This window comes from Apium graveolens, unplaced genomic scaffold (genome assembly GCF_009905375.1).
Source record: "Apium graveolens cultivar Ventura unplaced genomic scaffold, ASM990537v1 ctg7827, whole genome shotgun sequence".
Lineage (NCBI taxonomy): Eukaryota > Viridiplantae > Streptophyta > Magnoliopsida > Apiales > Apiaceae > Apium > Apium graveolens.
The window spans coordinates 75,974-85,105 of NW_027420664.1; positions in this window are offsets into that span (position 1 = coordinate 75,974).

Consider the following 9,132-nt stretch of genomic DNA (forward strand, 5'->3'; position numbering starts at 1 on the left):
ACTGGATCGAGATGTACGGACTCTTAACTTAGAGTAAAATATTGTTAGCTTTGGCAAGGTGATTAACGAGCGTGGATTTGAATGTAGCAGATGAGAGGATCATCCACAGAAGAAGAAGTCTTGAGTGGTGAAGAGTTGGAGAAATTTATTAAGGGGCTTGAAGTCATCACTTCATTCAAGCTCTACCAAAGATGATAAACTTAAGCATATGTTAGAAAGTTTTACTTATTATGTATGATTTGAATAAATGGTACTCTAATATTATAAATATTTTTGTGAATGTGATGTATATTATACATAATAGTACAATACTATTATTTTATAATTTTATAAATATGAAATTAATTGATATTGGATATTACTATTTGTAATAATTAGTTTCCCTAAAACTTGAGTTCATTAATCTTTTTATCACAAAAAAAATGAATTACTTGATTCATGGCAACGAGAAGTTAGTGATAAATATATTTAGAAGTTGTGTAAATAAAAATGAGAAATTATTGCGAACAGGAAAATAAACTTTTTGTGGGACACATTTTTGATGTGTTTGGTCATATAAAATTAATGAATGATATTGTTAGATAATTTATCATAAATACTATATTGAGGAACACAAATAGAAAATTTTGAATGATAAATTAATAATATATATGTATTATATTATACTTTTCATGCATGATTAATTAATTATACAAAATATAATTTTAATACAAGTTTTATGAAAATATATTCATTTCAATTTTTCAAAATTAAAAAGTAACTAATGTGATACACGGTATTGGTGTTACATTTTTCTGCAACATTAGCTTTATCGCTATTGTAACACTAATTGAGAGGTGTTACTATAGAACAATAATTTGTTAACTAATGTTAAGCTTTAAACACTTGCATTATAGTAGCCCATTTATAGCATAGTGGTAGTAGCATCTAGAATAGTTTGCATATCTGGATTTGAAAGTGCATTGGGAGTCAGATCAGCATGAACATGTACAACTTGATAAGAGATATTTTCACTCGACAATCTCCATGAATTGTTCCATTCATGTTGTCTTAATATCTTCAATACAACATCAATGCAAGATGAGAGAATCGAAATATATAAGCTTTAGAGGCTTTGATCATAGATTTTAGAATTGTTGGGCTTTTGCTGAGTAGGCCTAACTCCACATTAGTATGATATTGTCCGCTCTGGGCCGATCCCGAACGAATTTGTTTTGGGCACCTCCCAAAAGGGCTCATACTAATAGATTTATCTAACTACTTATATTCTAGTCATCTGCCCCTCCCACAAACAATATGGTACAACTCCCAATAATCTCCCCCTTCACACATCGGGCCCGACACCTGTCTTCTGGCTTTCTGCCTCCCCATTGGCCCATACTGGAAGGTCCACCTGCCTTTTCCTTAAGCCTATATTGGGTTAGCCCATCTGTCTTTCCCTAGGCCTATTTGGGAGCCCTTCTGAGATTGTTATGGACCATTACAACTTGAAGCTCTGATACCACTTGTTGGGCTTTTGCTGAGCAGGCCTAACTCCATATTGGTATGATATTGTCTGCTCTGGGCCGCGCCCGCACTTATTTATTTTTGGGTACCTCCCAAAAGATCTCATAATAATAGAGTTATGTGGATGCTTATATTCTAGTCATCTGCCCCTCCCACAAATGATGTGGGACAACTTCTAATAAGAATCTCATCTATATTACCTGCAACATCATTATCATCACCATTATTATCAGCAACATCACTAGGATGTGGCATGCATGTCAGGATCATCATCATGAGAGAACTGTTCTACTACACCCTTAAGTTTTAGGTCAACTTTAGATTTGACAATTTTCTTATCCTGATGTGTAGATGAAATAGAAAGACCCTTAAATCTATTTATTATTTTAAAACAATCTCATCATTTCTCACACATATATCACTTTTCAATAGCAATATTTAAGGCACTAAAAGTCCCAGACTTCGCTCTCAAGTCTACCTCTCATTTTTCCAGCATAAAAGACGATCTCTCAGTTTCTTAATTTTTCACTAATTATTTTCCCAAACTCCCACTTTAAAGGCTCAAATCACTCCCAAATGAAGAAATAAGATAGGGCCAGAAAGAGTGGTCTACAGTTATATAAATAGGGGTATCCTCACACAAGGGTCTATTTTTAGTCATAATAGCAGATAAAATAATAGTACTAATTAGATATGTACCTTCAACAGAAGAATCCATATGAATGGATATTAGAGGAGTTACAAGAATAACAATAGTATTCTTCTTTGCAGCAACCATTTCAACCTTAGGATCAAGAAATATTGAAGTGTTAGCATATGCAGCATCATCGGGAGTCGTAGTGGTGCATTCATCAAGACTTTGACTTGATCGTTCTTGTAGGGCATGACGCTTTGAAGCTTCTTCAACCCTTTGAACTAAGGGTTCTTTTTGGGTTATCGTAAATATTGAATCATTCAATAAAGTATCAAACTCAGCTCTATGATCGTGATGAGCTTCTTTATCCTTTGTGTGTGGTATAATATCAAATTCCACTTATTCAGAACCTCCTTCAGCAGTGTCATGGAATTGTCCTTCCAATAGCAGTGTGTGAACCTTCACTTTGAGAAGGTGGGTCTTATGTGATAAGGTCATTAGCACCCGTTGAATCCCTTTGAGATTCAACTTCTTGTGTGTTGTAACCTTTCTGTGGAGATTGATATCTTGATTTCTTTCTGTAATATACAACTTTATCTTTTGTCTTCCTTTTCAAATTGTCAGTACCAGGTTGACCAGCATCAAGACTAGATATTGACTTGTCAAGAATTCCACCAACATCAGGAATAGAAGCATCTTTATCTGTATTGGCCTCCTTTAGAGGAATAGCTCCTGATGATTCATGTTCTATATAAAAGTAGACTGTGTAGGAGAGTAATGTATAGTCATTTGCACCTTGAGCAATATCCTTTTCCTCTTTGACAAAAGTCCAGATGCAGTGACCTCCTTACTTGCGTCATTATCTGCAACTTTATTAATATTTAGCTTTGAATTTAGAGTTGTAGTGTCATCTTCATCAGAATCTGACTTAACAGTCATTCTCAATGCCGTTATTTTCTTCTATTTTACAAAATAAGCTTCTTGTGTCAGGAACATGGTTGGAAAGAAGTGACAAGAGAAGCGTCAAGATTTGTTGCCACATACTGAGTAAAGTTTTCTTTGGAAAAAATGCTTGACCTCCACAAGAATCACAACCTTTCATGTAATTTATTTTTCTCGTCCCTACTCTCATTATCTTGAATGTCATTATTAGTAATTTTGAACATAAGTAGCCATTCATCATCAACGGTATGAATAACCAATTTGCAGAGACACAACTAGAAGAGTATCAAAGTTAAATACATTGCTGACAAAGCATCTAATAATACAGTCAAAATAGAAATTCTGCATTTCCTAAGCTTGGTTCTGAACAGTTCTCTCATCTTGGAAAACTCATAACTGTACATCAATATCCTGAGATAATAAAATAGGACCTCAGTAGAATGATATAAGGAGATTTGTCAACTAGAATAGGTAGCTATAGAGCTGCTTGAATCACTTCAGGGGTGATTTCATACCTCCTATTGCCATTGTGAAAAAAGATACTACCTTTTTTCTTATGTACTTTTTTGTGTCCCAAATCCGCATAGCATCTAATAGTGGGGTTAGTTAAGGCAAAATCAATGTTGCTTTTTTCAAGAAAATCTTGAATGACGTGAAAATTAGGATGGATTTCATTGTGATCATGATGTGCTTTGAAGTTGTTTGGGCCGATTTCATGATTATGTTGAAAGTAAGGTTTTGTTGAAGAAGCTTGAAAGGCATGTAGAGACACTAGTATTTGTCATTGTTGAGAATTAGAGTTCTAGTTTAAGTTTACGAGAGAGGGGAGAAACGATGTCTGTGTATAAAAACTGATGTGGGAATATTATTAGTTTTATAAAAACTAACATGATTTTAGACAGTCTATAGACAAACAAAACAAGCGACTTGATGTGATTTGTGAGAATAATTGGCGGTGCTAGTTTCTTGTAATCATAGTTAATTTATTAATGTATATCTACAATAGACAATAGACTTGTATACTACGCCTAGAAATACGCAACTGTGTGCATAATTATCTCACATGAATTAGAATCGTTTCCGCATAATTATCTCACATGCATTAGAATAGTTTCTTTAGAAACAAAATAATTAAAATTTCTTCACTTAACTCATAAAATCATGTGATATCAAAGAGATATTAGTATTTATTTTTAGAACAAATACTGAATTTGAATGGTTTATATATATTATTGATGTGTCATAAGGATTACACAATACTTTTAGAATTTTACTCGATCAGGATTTGACGTGCAATAGGATTTGACCATGTTAGTATTTTATCTACTTTGTCTCACCTGTGCATCAGTATTTGTACTACTTACTACTTTTTATAACTTATCATTTCAAGTTCATTGATTTGATTTGTGAATGTGACTTCTAATAATGACTTGGCGAAAATGTCTGTCGTTTATTGTTACTTTCATGACATGATCCGTTACAAAATGAAATCTAATATTAATATGCTTTGTCAGGAAATTGGGTACTGGACTTCCTGTTGTGGTAATAACATTTGTATTGCCTAGTAAGATAATAATTATTTCAGACCGTTGGATATAATTGTATAGATGAATGGAATAAGTAAGGATGTAAATATGAAACAATTTTATAATTTGTGATATAAAACTGTTACAAACTCATCAGCTAACTAAAATGATACTAGAGATAATCAAACAGTTAACCTATTATGCTAAGCTATATTTCCCTCATATCTTTATAAGCTTTTTATTCTTATACAGAGCAAAATTAATAAATAATGGAGGTATAAAATATTACAAATGTATTGGTTGTTCTTAATTATAATTAGAAATGAGATTGTAATGTTTGTATTGCAATAAAGAGATTATTATTATGTACAATATATATAGAGGATGTACCCTAGGATTCAAAAAGTAAAATTTAAGAAATATAAACTTGGACTAGTGCACTTCAATTGCACCAAACCACTTCTCCCAAAGCATATATATATAAAAAGATATTAAACAATGGAAGTGTGGACTGACAATCACCCTCCTACTAATTAATTTAAATAAATATTTTTTACGTTAAGCCTTTTATATATGTAAGTGACAAAAATTGTAGAGTAGGCTCAAATGGAGAAGTATGTTCTCCAACAAGTTTTGCTTTAAAGTATTACAAAACATAATGCGGAAAATTTTGCATGACTAATAATAATTCTCTTAATTAATTAATTCTCTAGCTAAGAGTATTCCACCAGACCAAACTCTGGGTACATAATGATCCAACAAAAACTTAAAACACATTTAATTGTAAGTCACGGTCAATTACATAAAGCAACACTTGAAAGCTACAACAAATTTAGCTTATCCTGCACTAGTCCCCCAACTTGCGCAAACCACTAGTCAAAATCTTCATGGCCTGAATTTGCTTATCCTACCATGCATTGTTAGTAATTCATGTGAGATTCAGTATGACAAGCAGGAGAACGTGCACACGCATGTTTGTTCTATGAATTTATCTTAATTATGTAATAATATTAGCTGGGGCAGAAATAAAATTTTATATTGCAGAAGTGTACCCTAATTTTGACACTAATCATTTAAGGCATAAAACTTTATATAATAATGGTCTCATGGACGGATGAAGTTGTGTGGATGGGCAAAGGTGTGCCACAACAACTAATAAAAGGTCATCTTCTCATTTACAAAATCAAATGTGATACTATATATATATATATAGTTATCATTACATTATCTGTAGTCATCATGATCTAGACCATGTAACAAGTTAATAACATTTTCATCTCAAATTTTTACAATTGTAATGATGGTCCTCCTATTGAAAAATAATCTTAAACTTATTTTTATTTGTAGTAAATTAATAATGTTTTCTTATTTGATTTGTTCAGTTGATGACTTAGTCATGCTGTTAGTGGAGAAATTGTAGGACTCATAATAAGTGGCAGGGGGTTAGTAGGAGTTGTTAGGCTCATTACAAGTTTTCCTGATTTATAACTACCAGTACCTTAGTTCCTTTCTATATATATTGTATCATTGATTAAAGAAAAGTAGATCTTTTGGTGTGCAAACATGTGTGTGTGATTTGTGTTTTACTAGTGAGAAGTATACAGATATATACTTATGTATAAATAATCAGTTAAAATTCTACACTTGTATGCGAGCCTCATGATCTAAGGCTTTGTAAGATATTTTAAAATATATACCTATATATATATGTTAAGTATTTATTTATCATATTTAATGGCATCAAAAAATTTCTCAATTTATATTTAATGAGGTATCAAGAAAAAAGTCTACGAGAGAGAAGCATGGGAAGAAGAAAGAGAAGCATGATAAAAAATTAAGGAGAAAATTGAGGAGAAAATTGAGCAGTGAAAATAATGAGAAAGATATCATGGCACAAGTGGTTGTGAAAGAAATTTTGTTTTAGAAGTGTGGGTGATTATGTGCACCAGGAGAGAAGTGCTCCGGCAAACAAAAATGACGTTGATGAGAAGTGCATCAACAAAAAAATTGTTTTTGTTGAGAAGTGCATCAAACTTGATAGTGGTGAGAAGTGCATCACAAAATGAAGAGATGGTGGTGAGAAGTGCATCACAAAATGAAGAGAAGTGCTTCATAAATTCTGTTCAGCTAAGTTTAAGATTACAGGGGAGATTGTTGAAAAATAATCTTAAACTTATTTGTATTTGTAGTAAATTAATAATGTTTTCTTATTTGATTTGTTCAGTTGATGACTTAGTCATGCTGTTAGTCGAGAAATGGTAGGACTCATAATAAGTGGCAGGGGATTAGTCGGAGTTGTTAGGCCCATTACTAGTTTTCCTGATTTATAGCTACCAGTACCTTAGTTCCTTTCTATATATATTGTATCATTGATTAAAGAAAAGTATATCTTTTGGTGTGCAAATCTGGGTGTGTGATTTGTGTTTTACTAGTGAGAAGTATACAGATATATACTTATTTATAAATAATCAGTTAAAATTCTACACCTCCTACAACAATAATGGTTAGTTTTCTCAGACGGCCTAAATATTATATGTAAGCAAGTTAAAGCAAGTAACCTGAAGGAAGATAAACAAACTAAAGAAATACCTTGACGAGATCCAAATCAGTTTCAATTTTGTTGAGCTTTTCTTTTAGTTGCTGATTCTCTATTGTAAGAGATTTGTTTTCAAGATTAAGAGAATGACAACGTTCTTTAAGTTCCTCGACATGGTTCTGGTATAAAATATGGTTATGAATCTTATAGTAGTAGACGTTAAAAACATAAAGTAGAACATGTATTAGGCATACCTTTTTTCTTTTTCTGTATTCACGAGATGCGATTTTTCTTTTCTCTCTTTTCATCTCTTTTGGATCTTGTTCGCTATGCAGAATCAATTAGATCAGTTTAGCAATAATAAAAGACAGTTTCATGAAGAGAGTGTTGAGCCTATAAAACAAATGGAAACTTTATTATAAGAAAATTAAAGGGGTCGTAATTTGGATTAAGTTGGTTGTTGTAAAATAAAGTGAATGAAGTTTCATGATGCAGCTGATGATTATATTTCCTGCTTGATTAACATATCTTCCTACGTAATGAAATTATCATTGTTTTATGCAGTAAATGAGACTGATAATCACTTATTTATGCTCTGCCACTATAGTCGTTTTGTTCTCCCTAACTTGTTGCATAAGTTAGGAACTTCTCAACCACATGCTACATATTCAGGACAGAGCCAAGAGTAGTGTTGTTCTTGGTTTGATCCAGGTTTTTTGCTGCCAGCTATGGCGAGAAAGAAATGCCCGAGCCCATGACAAAGGAATTTTTGGCCCAATGAAGCCTATAGATTGTATTCTAGTTGATGTTAAACCATGACAAAGGAATCAGTTTATAGTTTTGCTTTAATTGGTTATAGAGCAAGGGAGATCTCCCTTTTATATTCTCTTTTCTAATACATCTCTTAATTTAGCAAAAAAATAATAGCACTTCTTCTATTATCATTTCTTTCGGCCTACAATTAATTTGCAACACTAATTATAAAAAAGAATGACAGAACTAATTTGGGTATTCCCTTGCATTTTTCTTCGGATAAAAATTTGGAATCATATGAAGGCCTAAGGGTAACAAACCTTTGGGTATCCGAGGAGAGAACAATCATTGTTGTTGGAAGAGAGGCTTCCGACATATCACGCTCCTGACATTACAATACATGTTCAACTAGTAATTAATTGAAAAATCATTGTTGTTGGAAGATAGATAATAATTGAAGCATAAATTTGTACTTTGAAAACCTGGAGTGATGTTATATTTGCCAAAATTAATTAGTAATTTGAGAATCTGGAGTGATACCATATCTGCCAGAACTTAAATAACATACATGTACCAAGTTTACACTAAGATTATTACTAGTAATTAGTTCAAGCATAAAGTTAGTAAATAATTGTCAATTATAACTGTATGCTTTACAAGAGTACTGCATATTATCATTATATATATGTACATACTTGCACGAAAAGGCTTACTTTCATGTCCATTTGTTCCTCCACGACAACTTTACCCTTCTCCATCTGTTTAATTTCCAAACATGTAAATAACTGATCAAAGGGGCCCAAAATCCATGTTAAAGCAAAAACAATGACTTCCTACAACTTAAATAGTAACATTGTTAAATAAAAAAAAATTATGAATGTGAGTATCATTAAACTAGTAAAACTAATCAAAACATCGTTACTTTATGCAACTTATACATAGAAAACCTAAAAATTAAACTTTCAATTTTGTACACACAGCTAGAAGAATATCCATTTATTAGCATACTTAAACAAACATTTTGCACTTTTGGAATGAAAATTAAAATACAAGAAATTGACACGTAGGACTTGTTGTCAGGTCGGTTTTTACTATGGAGCTTCCCAAGTCTATAGTTGATTGTTAAGAGAGTGAGTGTTTACTTGCTTGTAATGTACTTGGTTATAATTTTGTTATTGTTTCGAAACTAGTACCTAGTACCTATATATTATTTTACACTCTCCACGATTATTGGA